The following is a 21,660-nucleotide window of genomic DNA, read 5'->3' on the forward strand; positions in this document are numbered from 1 at the left end:
TTTAGGCACATAGCTTATACATACAATAACTGGATTGTGGGGGTGTGTATGGGATTATTGGGGTTGGAAATTACTGCAACTAAAAAAGTCAGGTCAGGAACTTTGGGAAAGTCATGACGCACTTGCCTCTCCAGAAGGGCGAGGCTAATTAACATTTCTCAGACCACAGGCAGGAACCGACATTCCACAGGACACATTCCACAGGACGAACCATTGCCTCCTTGTCACCTCATTCCCTAAAGACCAATCAGTTTAAAGGGCCCACTGTTCCACCAATCATATTGTATGCCTAGTTGCTGATGCTCTAGTCTGCCTCTGGAAACCATATAAAAACTTGCCGAATGGGTACTGGGGGTCACTGCCTCTCCTTCGGGTCTGAGACAACCCCAGTGCACTGGAACAATAAATTCCTCTTGCTTTTTGCATCAATCCCAGCTCCACGTGGTTCACTCAGGGAGTCCCAGGTAAGCTAAGGCTCCCTGGAGTCTTACACAACAAACACCAATATTAGGTGACTTCCTAAAGTTAATTTTTCTCAAAAATATTTTCTCTGGGAAAATTGTACTATAGGAAAAAACTGATTTTAACATCGTTTTTATTTTTCTTAAAACTTGTTTTTACTTGGCATTCCTGACTACATTTTTAGTCTGGAAAAATAGAAAATATTTGGAGGAAACACAGAAAAATATTTGCAGGAAATTAGAATTAGCCACAATTGTACTATTAAAAATAAGTAGTGTTGATATTCCTACAACATTTTATCCTGTATAAATACTTCCATTTTTAAAGGTAAGGACATTATTTGCATAGTTTTTATGTTCATTTATTTATTATGTTTTGTTTTGTTTGATGCAGGTCTCGATAGCCCAGGCCAGCCTGGAACTTTCTATGTAGCCAAGGTTGGCCTCTAACTCAAGATCTTCTTGACTCAACATCAGATGTTCTGAGATGACAGACATGTGCTATATGCCTTGTTTCTTTGATTTCTTGGTATGTGAATTTTTACAATGTGAATACTTCTCTGGAGAGTGATAGTCCATTATACTCAGATTTCACCAACTGATTAATGTAGGCCATTTGAACTGTTGGCTTTTTTGGTCATTTTCTTCTGTGCTGTTTCCCTACTTTTTAGAAGTAATGCTAAATATTCTTATAAGTGTATTTATCATTACTAATTGTATTTTGTCAAGTCTTCTCTGTTTACTCAGTTAATTATGGTAATGTCACTGTCTTCACTATGAACTTGGAACTAAGAATAATCAAGGCTTTGTAGCTTGGAGATTTAAGTAGAGAAGAGATACAGACCAGACCAGATCTCTTCTCCTGGATATTGGTGTTCCTTGGGCCCAGATGGTATTGAAAAAGATGTCTTTGTGCTATAAAATCTACTAGGAAGTAGACTTCCAAGCACAGATGAGCCTGATGTAGGATCTGAAACTAAGTAAGAAGTTCTGAAGTACAGGCCTTTTCAAGACATGCTAAGATGTACTCAGAGGAACTAAATCCTAAAAGGAATATAGTGGAAAAAAACAGAATCTTTAAAATCCATGAATGCCAGGTCCCGTGGGGACAGAATGACATAGTTCCTGCCCCTGGGACAGGATCGGAGGAAGTGGGCCTCTAGGAATGTCGATGGCTGCCCCGGGCATAAGGGTTGTTTATATAGTAATGTACATATTTTACATTCCTCCTTTAAGGAATGTCCTCCTTGTTAACGTTAATGACTCCATGATAATAGGACACAGCAAAGCCCAGGAGGCAGAGGTGTGGCTATGTCTCCGCAAAAAGGTGAGCACAGGGGCTTTCAGACAGTCCTTAAGGCTGTGAATAAGAATTCTAAAAACATGACTCTGAAATATCTAATTTCTCAACTATGAAAAAAATGAGAATATAACATGAATTATGTGATGGACTTCACAAATCTAAAGGAACAAAGACAGCTGCATTAATGAGCCAGCTTGTCAGAAAGATGCAAAGACAGGCAGATACAAAGGCAGACAGATTTTTCGAAGGGTTCTGAGTTCAAGGTCAGCCTGGGTCCAAGCCCTGGTGTGGTAGAAATGGTAATTTCTGGATGGGGTCCCAGCTAGCTAGTTTATTGTCTGTGCTGAACAGAGGCAGGCAGATCTCTGAGGGTGTTTGTTTGTTTGTTTGTTTGTTTTGCAAAGTTATAAGAAAAATGTGTCTTGCTGTTTCTTAAGAATTAAAGGGTTGGGGGTCATGGGATGCTGATTTATAGGATAATCATAAGGAAACCTGAAGTGAATGACTGGATTGGTATGTAAAATAAAGGACTAGGCTTATGCTCTTAGGAGATGAGTTATCCAGAGAATTTTCTAGAATAGCAAAAGGACTGCTTGGAAAACTGTCTACAGCAGAACATAAAAAGAGAGAGCTGTATGGAGATCTCCAGAGAAAGCAGACCAGAAATACAGAAAGCAGACCAGAGAGAAAGCAGGCTGGAAAGCTGTCTCCAACAAAGCATAGGCCACCAGCTTGGATCTACAATTTGACTTCGAGTCATTTGTTTTCACGGCTCCCAGACACCCCTTCCTCAGAATCCCTCTCAAAGCTGAGGCTGGTCCTTGGCATATGAACAGAAAATCATCCCTCTAGGAACGAATCCCTTTTCTTCTAAATAAAATTCCCCCTTGTGAACCTCTCCATTTAGAATCAGCTTGTCTCTCTACAGGGAAGGCTTCAAGAGCCAGAGACTAGGAAACAAACGCCCTATGCTTCACATCTGGGGATGCATGCCAGCCAGGGCCTTTCCGTTGCCTCTGCCAATCTCACTGATAATCAGACGAGACAATGCAGGCAAGGCAGTCATACCTCATAGTGTCCACAGGAATGTGGCTTCCTGTGTTCTCCCTACCACCCTGGCCAGTCTCTGGGATTTCCTCCAGCATTTCCTAACCTTGACTGCAAATACCATGAGGCACAAAAATCCACAGACTCATCCATAAGGACTTACCACTGCTGAAGTCACAGATAAAGTCATCAGATTCTTTGGAACTCCCACTTCACAGAAGCCTCCCAAAGTTGACACACTAGGAGTCAGTAGAGTGTTGCTTCGCTAGATGCTGGTCCCCTAGAGGGTCCCTGCATCATCAGCTAGGAAGCCGTAACAAAGTTGAAGACCAAGGACACCATAACAGAATCATTTCCTTGATTCCCCCCCCCCCTCCTATTTTAACCCTATCACTTTGTGTAGAAGCCAGTGTTCCAACAGTGGCCTCCTGGGTCTCTTTCTTATGATCTAAGTTACAGATTTTTTAATAACCTCCTCCTCCTCTTCCTCCTCCTCCTCCTCCTCCTCTTCCGCCTTCTCCCTTTCCCTCTATGGTTTACTCTGTTTTCTGCAGGGCAATTTAGAAGTGACACAGCAGCTGCAAGCTGGAAGCTAAGTCAAGTCTCAAGAGCCCACCATCTGTATGTTTCCCAGAGTGCTGTACACATCTAGAAGTGCAAGATTTGTTTTTCTGTACTCAAAGACCAATCAATTATTTGTTTCCCATGAGGCTTTTCTATTACTACCCTCTAACCTGGCTTCTAGGTCTAGGGTTGGATGTCGCAGCCCGTCTCTGACAGCATCCTGTTCTCCCTCATTGCCACACACGTTCACAGAAAACCCAACTGCTCACTTACTTCTCTGTCTCCTATCAGACTGAGGACAGGAACTGTTTAATCTATTCACTCCTATGTTGCCAAGCCTGAGAAGACACTCAGCAGATGGCTGGTGAATGAAAATATAAATGACTGAATGGTGCCCAACTGCTTTTATTTCCTTAATCTGTTATAGAATTAATAAATGAATACAGAACCTAGGGAGATCTAAAACTCAAACCCACATCAAGGACAATCAGGCCAAGGTCTCTATTCTGGCTTCTACATTCTGCTCAATGACTTATCCTAATAATTAGTAGATTTGGATTCAAATCCTCAGCCAAGGCTCCCAAGTTTCTAAGAATGGGGAATTCTGTGAACGACATGGGATTCCAAAGGGCTCAGAAGAAAGTGCTGCATACAAAGTCACAATCCACCCTGACCCCTCACAAACCCAGCCGATTACATCTAGTAGAAAAAAATATCCTGACACGGTTGAGCCCCAGTCCTTCCAACTTCACAGCCAGGGAGACGACGGGGTGTACGCCTCTGAAGAGTTGAAGGGAGCTGTGAAGAAGGACTTCCCATTTCCCTCTAAACCAGGGTGTGCTTCTAGATTCTTTTAACTTTTAAAACTGTCAGTGTTCAGACCACACTCAGTCAATGGCCCCAGAAGTCCCAGAGTGAAAGTTCTCCTCAGGTTCTCCAGGTGCCACAGTGTGCAGCCAGGGCTAGTTTGGATTCTTCATTCCATCGAGGCCTCTCACACTGCGCCTTGCATGAGGCCATATCTTTTCCTTTAATTCACTAATATAAAATGATATCATACACAGCTATAATGGTTCAGTTTTGCCAACTTGACACAGGCTAGGGTCATCTGACAAGAAGCAACTGTAATTGAGGGATTACCTCTATCAGACTGCCTATATAGGCAAGGCTGTGTGGAGATGTTCTTTTTTTTTCTTTTCTTTTTCTTTTAACATTTTTTATTAGATATTTTCTTCATTTACATTTCAAATGCTATCCCGAAAGTCCCCTATACCCTCCCCTGCCCTGCTCCCCTACTCACCCACTCCTACTTCTTGGCTCTGGCATTCCTGTGTACTGGGGCATATAAAGTTTGCAAGACCAAGGGGCCTCTCTTCCCAATGATGGCCAACTAGGCCATCTTCTGCTACCTATGCAGCTAGAGACACGAGCTCTGGGGGTACTGGTTAGTTCATATTGTTGTTCCACCTATAGGGTTGCAAACCCCTTCAGCTCCTTGGGTACTTTCTCTAGCTTCTCCATTGGGGGCCCTGTGTTCCATCCAATAGATGACTATGAGCATCCACTTCTATATTTGCAAGGCACTGGCATAGCCTCACAAGAGACAGCTATATCAGGGTTCTTTCTGCAAAATCTTGCTGGCATGTGCAATAGTGTCTGCATTTGGTGGCTGATTATGGGATGGATTCCCAGGTGGGGCAGTCTCTGGATGGTCCATCATCTCATCTCAGCTCCAAACTTTGTCTCTGTAACTCCTTCCATGGGTATTTTGTTCCCTATTCTAAGGAGGAATGAAGTATCCATGCATTGGTCTTCATTCTTCTTGATTTTCTTGTGTTTTACAAATTGTATCTTGGATATTCTAAATTTCTGGATTAATATCCACTTATCAGTGAGTGCACATCAAGTGAATTCTTTTGTGATTGGGTTACCTCACTTAGTATGATATCCTCTAGATGTATCCATTTGCCTAAGAATTTCATGAATTCATTGTTTTTAATAGCTGAGTAGTACTCCATTGTGTAAATGTACCACATTTTCTGTATCCATTCCTCTGTTGAGGGACATCTGGGTTCTTTCCAGCTTCTGGCTATTATAAATAAGGCGGCTATGAACATAGTGGAGCATGTGTCCTTATTACAAGTTGGAACATCTTCTGGGTATATGCCCAGGAGAGGAATTGCTAGATCCTCTGGTAGTACTATGTCCAATTTTCAGAGGAACCGCCAGACTGATTTCCAGAGTGGTTGTACAAGCTTGCAATCCCACCAACAATGGAGGAGTGTTCCTCTTTCTCCACATCCTCGCCAGCATCTGCTGTCACCTGAATTTTTGATCTTAGCCATTCTGACTGGTGTGAGATGGAATCTCAGGGTTGTTTTAATTTGCATTTCCCTGATGACTAAAGATGTTGAACACTTTTTCAGGTGCTTCTCAGCCATTCGTTATTCCTTAGTTGAGAATTCTTCGTTTAGCCCTGTACCCCATTTTTTAGTAGGGTTATTTGGTTTTCTGGAGTCCATCTTCTTGAGTTCTTGAGATTTTCTTGATTAATGATTGATGTGGGAGAGCCCATTCCCCTGGAAGCAGTAGCCCTGTTCTTCATACTGGGTGCTATCCGTGGGCAATCTGTAGGGTTCTGACCTAGGCGAAGCTGCCAATGAGTTGCCGCTCTCCAAGGGCGACCGGAAGCCAGAGCAAGGTAGGCTGCAGGGTCTCTTCTGCTTGGCTACTCTTCCGCTGCCCAGGTGGAAGAGGTGGGCCAGCAGGACGCAGCGGGTGGCTAGGAGCCAAGGTCGGGACTACCGATTGGGAAGTGACTTAAGTAGACTCAAGCAGTTCTGGTCAGATAGTCCTGGGTGGTATGTGAAAGCAAGAAGAACAAGCCATGGAGAACAAACCAGGAAGCAGCTTTCTTCCATGGTTTCTGCCTTTGCCCCTTCCTGAGTTCCCACATTGATTTCATCCACTGTAACGAGAACATGTAAGCCAAGTGAATCCTTCCCTTCCCATGTCGTTTTTTTGGTCATGGTGTTTAGCATAGCAACAGAGAAGACTAAGTTGCCCTTTAATGTGGATTGGCCTCAACCCTGGACGGAGACCAATTTACTAAGACCTCATTATTTGCTTCACAGAACCAGGTTACCAGAAGGACAAGAAAAACAATTCTTACACTCACTTGCGTAAGCCATCATCTTATTATCTAATGAGAATCTATGGGCTCCGACCTTCATAAGAATATTGGCAACGAGGCTAACTAGGAACCGAAGCTATCCCATAGGTGAACTCCATAGAACTCAATGCAAGTGTTACAATTTATATGTCTTAGATGAAAATTATTAATGGGCCTTAAATCACTCTGCCTCAACTTCTATCCATCAAGTACCTTGCTCCTTCCTCAACTTCTGAAAAAATGCTGGACTGCGTATGTTACTCCAGTGAGAAAAGCAATGTTTATAAAATTTGACCCTCACTTCTGTGGGGTTTGTGGGTTGGGGATGTGACTCCTTTAAAGTCCCCATTGGGATAGTGAAGAAATGTTCATTTATATACAGAGGTGCTCATTTACATAAAGAAACACTCATTTGCTTAAAGAGAAGATGCGCATAATGAGATGGCCCCATACCTCAAGAACACACATATAGACATGACTAAGCACACATTGCATAATGCTTATTCTTAACAAAAGATACTCACAATAAAAAAATGAAACTGGAAATAGTGCATAGGTCAGCGAAGGAAGGTTTGACCTAGAAAGAAAACAGAATGCATGTGCTGGATAGCCAAGTCAAATTAGGGTATATTTCATGCAGCGCTGAGGATTGACATCAAAGCAACAACAACCTTAGGGCTACACAGAGAAACCCTGTCTCAAAAAAACAAACAAAAAACAAAAAACAACAACAAAAAAAAAACACAAATAAAACCAAACCAAAACAAAAAAACCAACAACCTTAGGATGAAAGCCAAAAGAAGTCAAGATGTCCTGAAGGGCCAGTAGCTTTGTCTTCCTTCCTACCTTAAAACAGTAAACACAAGATCTTCTAAGTGACACACATTGCCCTGAGACAGCCTCACGTCTTTAAGTCACCCTGACAACGGAGAACCACAAGGGAAGCGGAAGGGGTGTGCCCAACCTCTCTAACTGATAACCTTGCACTCCAAAGAATGCAGGTGTCTGTCTGGTTTACAGTAGCATTTATTTCAAAGTTATTAAAATTATATGAGGTGGAATAGGTGAATGCACAGCTACTGTATATCAGTTTACCTAAAAGATTTACTGTTCCATGGGCTAGAATATTGGCTTTTCCCCAGAGGAACAATTTCATGCCTCTGAACTAGTAATAAGGTCCCCAACTAGAAAGAAGTGCTCAGTGTGTTCTGAAACACTCATTTGTGTTGCTTGCGGTGTTTTGTTTTGTTTTGTTTTGTTTTGTTTTTTGATCAGTTTGACCCAAGCTTGAGTCATCTGGGCAAGGAGAACCTCAACTGAAGAAACACCTCCTCCATCAGAGTGGCCTGTGGACAGCATTTTGATTAATGACTGACGTGGGAGAGACCAGCCCACTGCGGGCAATGCCACTCCTGGGCAGAGGTTCTAAGTTGTATAACTAAGCAAGCCACGCCCATGAAGAGCAATGCAGTAAGCAGCATTCCTCTGACTTCTGCTTCCGTTCCTGCCTCCAGATGCCTGCCTGGGGCTCCTCCCCTGACCTCATCCAGTCACCGACTATTGCCTGAAGTGTTAGTTGAAAGAAACCCTTCCCTCCCTTGCTGTTTTTGGTCAGCATTTTAGCACTGCAATAGGAAGAAAACTAAGACTACATCATTGGCTGATTGTTGTTATTCTGTGAAAATCACAAAGCATACTGAACCCCCCCCCCCCCGCCCCTCCACCACTAAGGTCTTACAACACACACACAGAGGCCCTTGGCTCCCAGGGCATTATGGAATTTTAAAATGAGATTAAATCAAACAACAGAAAATGATACAATTAAACAACTTGGTAAGCATGGGATGTATAAGTTCTCTGCTGGTGTAATACCACATGCTATACGTGCTTTACAGTATACTTTAATTTTTTTATTTATTTATGAGGGCCGGGCATGTTTCAGGGCATGCATCTGGAGGTCAGAAAACAAACTTTCTAGATTTGGCTCTCTTCTTACAGCATGTGGTTTGCAGGGATCGAACTCAGGTCCTCGGGCTTGGCTGCAGATGCCTTTGCCCACTGAGTCATCTTACCGGCTCATAAACGTATTTTAGTAAGTAAGCATTCTAAAATAATAACACAATGTATATAATAAATATAGACCAGCAGTGTAGTCATTATTATGAAGTAGTGTGCACTGTACATGACTGTATACTAGACTGACTTCTCTATGACTGGCCACCAGCATTACCTGGACCTCAGCAGAAATGCAATGACAGTTATCAGAGCCCCATTGTAGTTTTGAGATCCTTAGGTCCATGAGGTCAGGTAGTAATTAATCTGCCTTGATTATTTCAGGGCAGCATCTCTACAAGTTAGTGCAGAACTCCCCAAAGCGCAGATGGTCAATACGTATTAATGGAATGTTCACTAAATGAATGGATATAGTTGAAATATTTTCACTTTGACTTTATGTATGTAAGCCTACCTCTCCTTCTGTTTTGCTGTGTCACAAGCTGTACCACAGTGTGGTCTTACTCACTGTGTGAGCAATGCAAAAGGAACCGTAAGCCCTGTTCACAATTCATTAATTCCAACACTTCTTGTTCACTCTCCCTTAAGATCTGACAGACCATCTGGTGGTGAATTGAGAGATCTTGACAGAATGTAAAAGGTCACAGAAGCCCTGAAATTGGCAAAATAGATTTCATTATTTAGAATAATAGAGGTGCACAATGCTCTGGCTGCTCCTAGAACCCGTGTGTCTACCAATGTTCTGACCGTTCCTTGTGTGCCCACTGCTGCACCTCACTGCCAGGTGTTTGTGATATTGGTTGCTGGGATAGAGTCAGAAAATCTCCCCAGCAACCACAGTCGGGGCCAATCCGGAGTTACTGCACCTTCATTAGACTCTTTCCTTGTTTCCCTCCCATACCCATTTCTTGAGAAATAAATCATTTTAGAATAGACATTGTTTAGATCTGGAAATCCCCTACTCCCTCCTCCTTCCCCCCTGAGGACCTATAAAAACTGGGAACCCTTTCCCCTCGGGGTCGACTCCTCTACCCCTGCATGGGATACGAGTCGTCCCCAGAGCTCTGGCTTTCTCCAAATAAAGCCTTGTGTGGTTTACATCAAGTTTGATCTCTCATGAGTTCTTGGGGGTCTACTATTATCCCAAGACTTGAGTGAAGGTCTCCCTTCGGAGGTCTTTCAGAATCTTTAAATCACAGTGGCTGCAAATATGCTAAGACCCAACATGAATCTGGTCCAACATCCAGCCAGTCTCTGGCTGTTACAGAAACATCTCCATCCATTTCAGATATATGCCTGCTACAGGAACACGATGCTCAGCTGTCTGTATCTATAAGACGCTGAATCTTTCAGGATGCCTTCAAACAACAGAAAACACACATTTTGTTCTTACCTGAAGGGCACAAGAGCTGTGACTAGCTATGCAGTCAGGAATCTGGGGAATGAGAAGATTCTCTGGGAATTATTGGAACACAAAGGAGCTGATTGGCCTTAAGGAAGATGGCTTGCTAAACAATTACACTTGATTGTAATGAAGACTGTGGAGGATTTTTAAATATATGATAGTCAAGGGGAGGCAGATGAGCAATGGGATGAAACGGAAGAACCATGCCTCGACAGAGGTTACCGATGAGGAAACAGGAGGAATCATGGTCACATTACCAAAACCTTAGCTCCCCTGGGAAAGGGTTATCATGCTATGTGTGTCTATTAGATTTGGCCTTCAGTGCACTGGCATATCAGACTTAGAAATACACTTAACCTGAATCTTCCCCCCAGAAGCTATGCCCCTCGCGTGGCCAGAGGCAGGTGTTGGAACAGAAAACTGAGACTACCAGGAAGCAGAAGCCACCAGCAGCAGCGCCCCCCCCCCCCCCCCCCCCCCCGGGACACATCTGCCCTCTAGTTCCAGGCAAATCTCAACCTTGCTCTAGGCTGTTTCTGCCAGAGTTTATGCAGTGTAAATTGGCCTTGAATCTAAAATCCCTCTTCAACCTCTGGACTTTAGGATTACAAATCCTCGATACCACCCCAACTTATTTCTTTCCAAATTTTAAAGTGGAGACCAAAAAATAGGAACATGTTGATTTGTACAAACATGTTAGTTTTCCAAAGGACCCTTTGAAGATGACAGAAAAGACACTTAGAATCCAAGTCACACTGGGTGGATAAAAAGTAGGCCAGAGGTTCCATGTTTAACTAAGGCCATTTGATATTCAGCATCTCAAGGAATCAGAAATAAATGTAGCATAATATTAATCTCAAATATGATTAATAAATTATAAAATTAGTCATAATAACTGTACTGGTACAATTAAAAAATGTAAACAAGCCATGTGGTGGTGGTGCACGCCTTTAATCCCAGCACTCAGGAGGCAGAGGCAGGGCGAATCTCTGAGTTCAAGGCCAGTTTGGTCTACAGAGCAAGTTCCAGGACAGCCAGGGCTACACAGAGAAACCCTGTTTCAAAACAAACAATAAACAAACAAAAGTGAACAAACAAAATATACACACTCCATAGCAGGAGAGAGAGCAAGAAATATAAATAAAGGCAGGCTATTTAAAGGTCTAGAGAAACACAGGGGAAGGCAGTTTTAAAATTGTCACATGGTTGTTCTTTGAGCTGGTGAGATGGCTCAGCGGGAGAAGAGCTTGTTGCACATATCCAAGGACCTGAATTTGATCCCAGAACCCAGAGAAGAGGTAATAATAGAGAACCAACTCCACAAAATTGCATATTCAACAATAATAAATGAAATAAAGTGTTTTTTTTAACTTTAAGTGGTTGCCAGAAATGCAATTAAGTAAGAAAGATTGTGACAAAGGAAGCTTTTCCTATGCCTTTATTGTTGTTATAATTATATCTTTATAATTTGAATTTTGGTCATGTATATTTTAATTAATTTTCTCATTCAGCAAATCTTGTGATTAAGTACCAACTATATTCAGGGAAGAAGCTAGGCACTGGAGATATAGCGCTAAATAAAAATTTAAAATTCAATATTCAAAAATCTAAAAGGAACAGAAAACAAACAAAATACAGGTCTGTTTGTCGACACTGAATGCAATCGCAAAAACTGAAGTAGTTCTTCTATGCCAATGAACAGTCTGAGCACAGACATGAGTTGTGGCTTCTTAAAGGCAGAGTTCCAACCTGGGTAAAGTCAGTCCAAAGGGCCAAAGGTGGAAACGCCCAGTGAGTTTAGAACTATGAGAAGCTAGGCGGATGAAATGTAATGATATTCACAGAAAGAGTGGCTGTGGTAGGATGTATGACAAAAGTTCTTCCGTGTAGTCTGAATAAAGGGAAGGATATAGTCGAAGGAATAACATCTGACAGTCACAGGAAATCCCCACTTTTTGAGAACAGACTCTTCTGAGGTGCTCAGGGGAGGGAGCAGTCAGGGGAGGGAGCAGTCAGGGGAGGGAGCAGTTAGGGGAGGGAGCAGTCAGGGGAGGGAGCACAGAGCCCAATGAGGATAGAGACCCAGTTGATGAGACTTGCTGGATTAGAAATGAAATGGCTAAAATAACTTGTTAAACAAAAGGGTCTGAGTCAGAGTAGTTTTCTGTTGGTGTTTTAAAATATTCTGACAGAACAACTCATAGGAGAAAAGTATTTCTAGCTGTGGATCCAGGTGATTGTCCACCCTAGTGGGGAAGTCACAGTGGCAGGAGCTTGGAGGAACTGATCTCATCACTCTCATAACTAAGGACAGAGGGCAACGCACAAATGCTTACTTGTCTTGGCTCAGTCCAGGATCCCCTATCTCCACTAATGTAATCTAGAACAGTGGCTTTCAACATATGGATCATGACCCCTTTGGGAGTTGCATATCAAATATTCTGCATATCAGCTATTTACATTATGATTTGTAGCAGCAGCAAAATTACAGTTATGAAGCAGCAACGAAATAATTTTTATGCTTGGGGTGTGTGGTGGTTTGAATACGTTTGGCCCAAAGAGTGGCACTATTAGGAGGTATGTCCTTGTTGGAGTAGGTGTGGCCTTCCTTGGAGGAAGTGAGTCATTGTGGGGCTGGGCTTTGAGACCCTCCTCCTAGCTGCCCTAGAGATTGATTCAGCATTCTCCTGTTTGCCTTCAGAACAAGATGTAGAATTCTCAGCTCCTCCAGTGCCAGGTTTACCTGGATGCTAACATGTTCCCGCCATGATGATGACAGACTCAACATCAGAACCTGTAAGCCAGCCCCAATTAAATGTTGTCCTTTATAAGAGCTTGGTCTTGGTGTCTCTTCACAGCAATGGAAACCCTTAACTTAGGCAGGTGTTCACCACTATATGAGAAACTGCATTAAAGGGTCGAAACATTAGGAAGGTTGAGAATCACTGTTCTAGATAATTCCCAACAGATACCCACAGTCCAACCAGATCTAGACAGTCTACCTTGAGTGACTCTAGATTGTGTCAAGTTGACAATTAAAGCTCACCATCACAATGTTTTCTTGTATTAACTTGTAAATATCTGTGTTAAATATGTCCCTGTTGTATCAGGCACTCTTTCTCCAGTTGTCCTGGAGGTTCTTTGAGTACAGTTGCTCTCTCATGAAGGTCCTCTCACCCAGATCAGTAAAGGAAGAGACTTTGACAATTTGGATCGTATTTCAGACAATCCTTGATTTTCAGCCATAAGTATTTCTGTCCCCATTGTTCATGTTCCTGTATTCTTAGCTCTCTAATCTGGTTGATCATTCAAATCCCACTGAAAAGCTCTTCACAAAAGCATACAGCAGCTCAAAGCCCTGGATAAATTCTTAATGCCTTGGTTGGGGTGGGGCCTGGTCATGATGTGCCAAGAGCAGTAGAATAGGAACAGGCAAGTGGGTGCATTGTCTCCTAGAGTTTGAGAAGCAGTAACATAATCAGCAAGTCTCTTTTTCTTATCATCATGTGCTGACAGTTATAAACAATGTCCACAATCGAGCACTATCTCACTCAAAGTCCTTTCTTGGTCTAAGTTCCTTATGTTCAAATAACTAATGCCTTTCAACACACATTACTGTTATTTATTAGACATTCTAGTCAATATAGAACCTAATGTGGAGAACTCTGTTATTGTCAGTCCTGGACATTTTGATATTCAGACTCATAATATCAGAGTTTCTGGTAGTAGCTGACTGTAAAGTTTGCTTTGGATATAATGTGTGTACTCGACACCCATGGTAGCAGATTTCTCCATGCATAAACAGTAGATTATGAAAAATATAAGTAACACTATCACTTATGTCTTAGGTTACTATTGCTGTGATGAAACACCATGACCAAAGCAACTTAGGGAGGAAAGAATTTATGTGGCTTACACTTCCATATCACAGTTTATCGTCAAAAATGTTAAGACAGGAACTCAAGCAGGGCAGAAACCTGGAGGCAGGAGCTGATGCTTAAGAGGTCATAGGAGGAGGGTACTGCTCCTTGGCTTGCTCCCCATGGCTTGATCATCCTGCTGTCTTATAGAACCTAGGACCATCAGTCCAGGGATGGCATTACCCACAATGGGCTGGGAGCTCTTCCATTAAGAAAATGCCCTACAGCTTGCATACAGCCCAATCTTGTGAAGGCATTTTCTTAATTGAGGTTCCCTCCTCATGGATGATTGTAGTCTATGTCAAGTTGACAAAAACCATCCAGCACAGGTTATTATTAGCTGTTGCACAACGAGGTAACTTTAATCACAGAGAAGAGTGTGTACCCCTGTGCTTGATGTTTCCCAGGACACTTTGACTTTCATAACCATTTCTATAGCTTATTAGCAGATTTGTCTATGGGTCTGGATGTTTTCACTTTTCTTTTTAAGTTCCCCAACCATTTCTCAATTGCTGGGATCATAATCTGTATCTGTCACTTGCTCTAACTCAGTTTGCCTGTTCTTCATCTTCCTTCTCTCCACTTGCTCTTCTTCATAGGAGTATTCATTGCCCCAAGATTGCTCAAGGGCCCCAGATGCTTCTAGGAAGTGATGTGTCATTCAGTCTCAAGGAGTGTTTCTAGGAATGGTGTAGAACATTCACTGGTTTCCACAGTGCAAATACACCCAGCGTACTAAACTCAAACCATCATAACTTCTACCTATTTGAAAGAAATGCTTGGCCATTTAACAATGAGCGTTCCCAATCTAGCATAAGTCAGACACAGGACATCCCAGTTCCCAGGAATTCCTAGGGTTTTCTGCTGGACTTATAGTGGGTTCTTACGGAGGAATTTGCCTATTTTTCTAAAAGAGAACTTTTTAATTTGCTGAACTATTTACTCAATTTGTGAATTGATATTTAAACCTTAAACTATGCCTACATACATACTCCTTACAAAAGTTAAGATCAACCTTTGCGATCCATCATTCATCAACTGTATATGGCATGTCCTGGCCCTCTATGCAGAAGTATTATTTGAATGAGAAGTTGACTTTTTAGCAAGCTGTATCTAAACACGTGTTTATGAATATTCCTTCCCCCATTACACACGTTGGTGGGATGCACATGGGAGAATTTATTCTAAATCCCTATTTCCAGACAACCTGTTTCCCCACATAACTCAACTCAGATTTTCTGCATTCTTTTCTCACAAAGGAAAAAAAAATTACAAGGATGAAGCATGCTCCTATCCTGACATGTCACCTACTGCTTAGAAGCATGCACTGTGGCCAAATAGTTCTTGCCACCTACAGGCTGGAATGTTGTCTATTCTCTCTGAGCACTAATACGTGTTAACTTGGCATATTACTATGAGGTTTAAATGAGATAATACCAACAAAATCATATTACCTTTGCCTAAATTATAGTCCATCTCAGCCTATGCTATCATTATTGTAATTTCCCTGATAAGTATTAATGCTACCACTTCCCTAGGCTGTTTGGTTACTATGGAAATGAGATGCTGAGATGCTGAGGTTTACTAAGATTCATTCTCCACTGGGATGAAAACAATCGAAGAATCTTTTCACATTGCTCCGTCCTTGTGTTTATAATCACTTGCAGAATGCTGTTTAGAAGCAACCCCAATCTATAATTTCCTCTGCGTTACTTTGTATAAACAGTCTCAATACTTAATGCTCACTTACTGTGTTTTGTTTTCTTAACAATTTTGTGAAAACATAGGAACCAGGTCTTATTTGTCAGTAAGCTCTTTGTCAGCTCTTAGCAGAATGCCTGAAATGAAAGGAGAGTTCGGCAAATATTTGATTGAATACACTGCTTATGGATACTGACACCATGGTTCTGGTTGCTTGCTGTGATTCTGTAAATCTGTAGTATTTTCTTTTTTAGGATTTACTGGAACAAAGGGCTACAAACAAAATCAAGCACCACCTACCAGGACCAACTGAAATACACACTGTTCATATTAATGTTATTCACACACACGCACACGCGCACACACACACACAAGCAGTAGAAATAATCACTGGTAACAATTCTGAGGCAACATTCTCTGATTAAAACACACAATCTTATTGTCAAAATAATAAAAATGCCTTAAGAAACCTCAGACTTGTTGAATTGCTCCGAGTCTTTGTTCAGCTCAGTAGCCTTCAAACAGTTCCTTGAGAGAAGATTCCAGGCTGTGTGCACGATTGCGTGTTCAGCACCATCCTGTCTTCAGCTCTGTCTTCTAGTATTCTTAGAGTGGGACCAAGAAGCAGAGGGACTAATGCAGTCCTGGCATCTTTGCAACAGCTGTCTGATTCCAACTGGAGATGAGGGAGAGACAGGGCTTGTCAAAAAAGATTTCAGAGAGCAAAAAACAGGCTAAATCACAGATGGAGTTGGGTGTCTGACTTGAATATGGTAGATACACTCTAAGGAGCGGGGAAACTAAAGTGAAGAAAGCAGAGTCAAAGGAAAGAAGTAGGCATGATTCTATAGAGGAAGAGAACCTGGTTTATAATGCATATAAACTGTACAGAGCGATTTAATTTCATAAAAAGTTGGGTGATCCAACAGTGGCCATTGTGATGGTTTGAGTATGTTTGGACCAGGGTATGTCAGTATTAAGAGGTGTGGCTTTGTTGAAGTAGGTGTGGCTTTGTTGAAGGAAGGGTGTTACTATGGTGGTGGACTTTGAGACCCTCCTCCTAGCTACATGGGAGCCAGTCTTCTCCTAGTGACCTAGATGAAGATGTAGAACTCTCAGCTCCTCCTATACCATGCCTTCCTGGACACTGACATTGCTCCTGTCTTGATGATAATGGACTGAATCTCCGAACCTGTAAGCCAGCCCCAATTAAATGTTGTCCTTATAAGAGTTGCTTTGGTCAAAATGCCTCTTCGTAGCAACGAAAACCCTAAGACAGCCATCTACACACTGGAAGAGCAGGAAGTGGTGTTGTTCATCCCACGAAAATGAATGCTTCAGCAGTTCTAATCCAGTACTGAAAGCCCAGAAGCTCTCTGGACACTGGTATTGAGTTCATGTTGGAAATCTGACAAGGCTAGAATATGTGGATAATGGAGAAGATAGCAGTAGCAATAAAGACATGAGGGCAGGCAGAAATAAGGTATACATGCTGTGTCTTCCTTACATGTCACTGTATCTGGGAAACTTGTTAGAAAATGCTCACTTTCAGAGTGGTCTTGCTCTGTCAGCTAATCATCTCTGGAAATACCCTCACACACTACCCAAGAAGTGTATCTTCTAGTTGATTCTAAATCCTAACAAACTGATAATTCATATCACCCACCATCTCTCATCAAGCCATTCACTCATTAAGTCAATCAGTGTGTGATTAATGTAACAAGCTGGTGTAATACTTTGTGAGGGACAGGGAGAAATGATCAAGATCCCTGCAAACTAAATTAGGACAAAGGACTGGAGAACCATATGCCGGAGAGAGAGAACAGTGAAGGTGTATCGCTTACCTTGCCAGACAAAACCAAATTGCTTTGATGGGCCTTATGGATAGGTATAGAGAACAAAGCATTTGTGAGATCAATAGCTGAAAATCAGGAACAAGGAGATGTGTTAATTCATCCAAACAAGGAAACCACATCTTGTACAGCAGCTGCAACTGAAGTAGCCGCTTGCTTAAACTTAAAACAGTCAGCTTCCTTCTCCAAGATCGTCTGTCTTCTGCACAAGCCAAAGTGAGTCAAATGGAGATGTGGTAGGAACCTTCACCCCTAGATCTTTAAAACTTGCAATGCCTCAAGAAATATAGTATTGTTCACTATTTTCCTGGAAAGCAAGTCAGTGACTTCCATGGCCTTTCCAACCATAACAGTCTTCTCTCCTTGGATTAATATGAGTATTCTGTTAACTTCTAAGTGTATCTATCCCCATTACACACTGAAGGAATAACCACAGATGAGTTTACTTTGAGCCAGGCAAGCTAAAACTCCATTGACAATTGGTCTCTGCAACCCCTACATGGACTGGCAGGCCACAGTGCTGTTTGCAATCTCCTGAAATCCATCATTCTCAATTTGCTTTTAAGGCATTTGCATATCAGAAGCTAGGAGAATTAACATCACAGACATTCAAGGACCTTCTACCTTGCCAAAATTTCTGCGAGTTCAGTAGTATGGTGCAGGCATCTAGACCCACTTACCACCAAGAAAGATGCACAACGCTTAGTGGATTTTGAGGATAACAGAACTCATTCTTGAACAGATCTACATCTGAAGGCTCTGTCCTCTTCACTTAACAGTAGCTGGGACAAGAAGCCATTCAGTGGATGAAGTCTGGGTGTGTATATGACAAATACTCCCAGCTAGCAAACTGCCTGCAGTGATGAACACTTAACTGAGCAGGGAATTAAACTACACATTGCACTCCAGAAGGTATGTTATGGGGATTCAAACCCAGTTTTCATGAATTAGGGAAATGCAAGGTAGGCTGATGGCTCTTGCTTTTGAAGGGAACCTCAAAACCAGGCTATAGACTAAAAGAGAAAAGGAGAGTTTTGCATGCCGTCATTGGTTTTAATACAGGTTTTCTTCCTCCATGTATCCAACTGTGTTCCCATGTTTGAATTCCATTAGATATTCCCAAGTCCATAAAACACCCTGTGATAGTTTGTATATTCTTGGACCAGGGAGTGGCACCACTTGGAGGTATGGCCTTATTAGACTAGGTATGACCTGGTTGGAGTAGGTGTGTCACTGTGGGTGTGGGCTTAAGACCCTCACCCTAATTGCCTGGAAGTCAGTCTTCCACTAGCAGCCTTTGGATGAAGGCATAGAACTCTCAGCTCTGCCTATGCCATGCCTGCATAGATGCTTCCATGCTCCCACCTTGATGATAATAGACTGAACCTCTGAACCTGTAAGCCAGCCCCAATTAAATGTTGCCCTTATAAGACTTGCTTTGGTCATGGTGTCTGTTCACAGCAGTAAAACCCTAACTAAGACACACACCCTTTCTATGACTAGGCTTTGTGAAGATAATTTATTCCTTGAAACTAGAGTCTTAGTCAGGTTTTGCTCAGAGAACTACTATGATGTTATACACGAAAGGCCTTCCTAAAGGATTTTCACCTTACATAAAAGGCCATTACTTCTGTGTCTAATTTCTAACTTGATCCCTGGTAGATTAGCCAGGGTAGCAGGAAGGAGAGAATCAGTGGTAAGAATCAGACAGAACGGGACCCACCCAGGTACCCACAAGGACAAACAAGAACACAAGACAAATTACTTCCAATCTGGGCAGCAGGAAGGACTTCTAGGAGAAGACAGTACTCTGGACCATGAAGCTATACATGCTACCATCCCAGACCTCAGAGAAACTACAGGAAAAAATCCCTTGAGAAAGTGAGAGGCTGGGAGCCAGCATGCTGCCCCACCAGGCAAGCGGAGGTAACAGGTCAGGGTCATCTGTGCAGGTTGTCACTGAGCTTGGCATTGACACTACAGCTACTGTACTTCTGTCTTCCAAATGTCAGCCAAATTTCTCCTGTGGCCATACTTAATCCATACTCAGACTGATAAGTCATGTTGGTTCTCTAAATGTGTACATTTATGGTGTACAGTAAAATGCCATCACAGAGTGCCAGATGACCCAGAGTGGCGAACTCCTTGCAAAAGTATTGTCAAGGGCAAACAAAAGTCGACACTTTTCATGTCTAATAGTGATGAACACACAGGTGACCATCAATGATGAGATGACAGTGCTATAGATGAAATGGTAACCTGATAAAATATCCACATATGATTGAAAGAGAGAGACAGAGACAGAGACAAACAGACCTGCCTGCCTGTCTCCATTTTTGAGCCACGACCTAGCTAACTAGCTGTAGGCTGGCCTGCAATACTTCTTGATCCTCCTGCTTCACCCTCCCTAGTTGATTATAAAGATGTACCACCACTCCCAGTGTATTAGGCAGAGTTCTCTAGAGGAACAGAAATGATAAAATGAGTGTACATATATACAGAATTCACTAGATTGGCTTACAACAGTAGGTAGTTCGGTAATGGCCTCCTGCATATCGGAGAGACTAAGAACTTGCCCTCGCCAACTCACCTAGAGTCACATCTCTGATTTCAAATCCCCTCAAGCTGACAATTAAGGTAACCATCACATGTGACTTACGTCATCTCCCCCACTCCCATACTAGAATTTCCTCAAGGACCCTCACCAAACTCTCTGGAAGAGTCCCAGTAGGTGGCAAATCTTAGTGTACCAGACAGAAAGAAGCTGAGTCCTGGGGCTCCAAGGCTTGTCATGAAATAGCTGTAACCAAACAATTAATTAGCAAAATGGTCACACTAATGATCTGCTGTTTTAACCAATAGTAATCAGTTGGAGCCTCACTAATAATTGATATGGATTTTCCATTAGCTTAGCAGGATGGAGACTGAAATATATTTAACATTTAAAAAAAAAAAAAACCTAAGAGCCGGGTGTGGTGGCTCACGCTTTTAATCCCAGCAGAGGAGGCAGAGGCAGGCGGATTTCTGAGTTCGAGGCCAGCCTGGTCTACAGAGTGAGTTCCAGGACAGCCAGGGCTACACAGAAAAACCCTGTCTCGAAAAAAAAAAACAAAACAAAACAACAACAACAAAAAAAAACACCTAAAATGCAGTATTTCTGGATCTCTAAAATTTGTATGTATAGATTCAATTTAAAACACAGTTGTTATTATTATTATTATTATTATTATTATTATTTTATTCTTTACTACTAGCCAAGTTATACCAGACCGTATGTATGCCGGGGTAGCACAACCATCCTGGCTTCAGAATGGTAACGTTCTGAGAAGATACTTTCCTCTCTTTCCAGTTCCAGGACTGTGGAAACAAGGGTACTGAAGAAACCGAAGTCTCCCTCAGGCACTGCATACCAGAAGAAAGGCTGTAGCCTAGTGCCAGCCAAAGAGGGAACATGCCCACTGGTGCGAGGTTCCACACAGTTCTGACAGTCTCTGTCATCTGTCAGGCTACCCTGCAGAGAAGACCGAAGCCTAGACATGACCAGAGCCACACCTTGACCAGATTACTGCTTAGCTCTGCACACCTTGCCTTCGGTCTAGACTTCACACCCATGTCAGGATCCCGAGGACAGTCCCGCAGGGTCACACCGCATCTCTTTGTTTCTCTTCCTCATGTGGCCTCCTTGAATCACTCTTACCTTTTCCTTTAACTATATTACCCCTCCCCCTCCAAACCGTCCTGTGTGCCCAACACACTCATCCCCTCTCAAATTCACGGCCTATTTTCCTTTAGTTACTATTGTTACATATACATATGCAAATAAATGTATAAATGCAGCCTTCTGACTCTCTTTCATGTTGTGCCTATGTATATTTTTAGGGCTGAATTCTTGGTATTGAATAACTATTTACGGGCTCCTCTCTGAAGAAGACTAATTCTCCATCTCTCAGCAGTCAGTAATTGCCTGTGGCTCTTAAACTGGGCATCTGCATATAGAAGAATAAAACTAGACACCCTACCTATTGTCCGGCACAAAGTCCAACTCCAAACCTCACTGTGAAATGGGAAATGCTAAAACTGCTAGAAGAAAACACCGGCAGCGCCCTGCAAGACAGAGCTGTGGGGAGGGCTTTCTAAACAGGACTCCATTTGCCCAGATATTAAGTCCTACAATTGCCAGGTGAGGCCTCATTTAAAAAGTATATTACTTTTCTTTTTTAA

The 21,660-nt window shown here is 42.3% G+C and overlaps 3 long non-coding RNA genes across 3 annotated transcripts in view; 1 reads left to right on the plus strand and 2 right to left on the minus strand.

The window, feature by feature from the left end:
• Gm32027 overlaps positions 1–21,660 on the minus strand; it is a 47,357-nt gene that overhangs the window by 18,284 nt on the left and 7,413 nt on the right. The window lies entirely within an intron of this gene.
• On the plus strand, positions 859–8,203 carry Gm46664. The gene is made up of 2 exons (XR_001782714.1): positions 859–990; positions 7,823–8,203. It is a non-coding gene; the product is annotated as a predicted gene, 46664 (long non-coding RNA).
• On the minus strand, positions 5,906–16,596 carry LOC115489009. The gene is made up of 3 exons (XR_003952857.1): positions 16,057–16,596; positions 7,072–7,124; positions 5,906–6,343 (listed from the first exon to the last, which is right to left on the minus strand). It is a non-coding gene; the product is annotated as an uncharacterized LOC115489009 (long non-coding RNA).

This window comes from Mus musculus, chromosome 19 (genome assembly GCF_000001635.26).
Source record: "Mus musculus strain C57BL/6J chromosome 19, GRCm38.p6 C57BL/6J".
Lineage (NCBI taxonomy): Eukaryota > Metazoa > Chordata > Mammalia > Rodentia > Muridae > Mus > Mus musculus.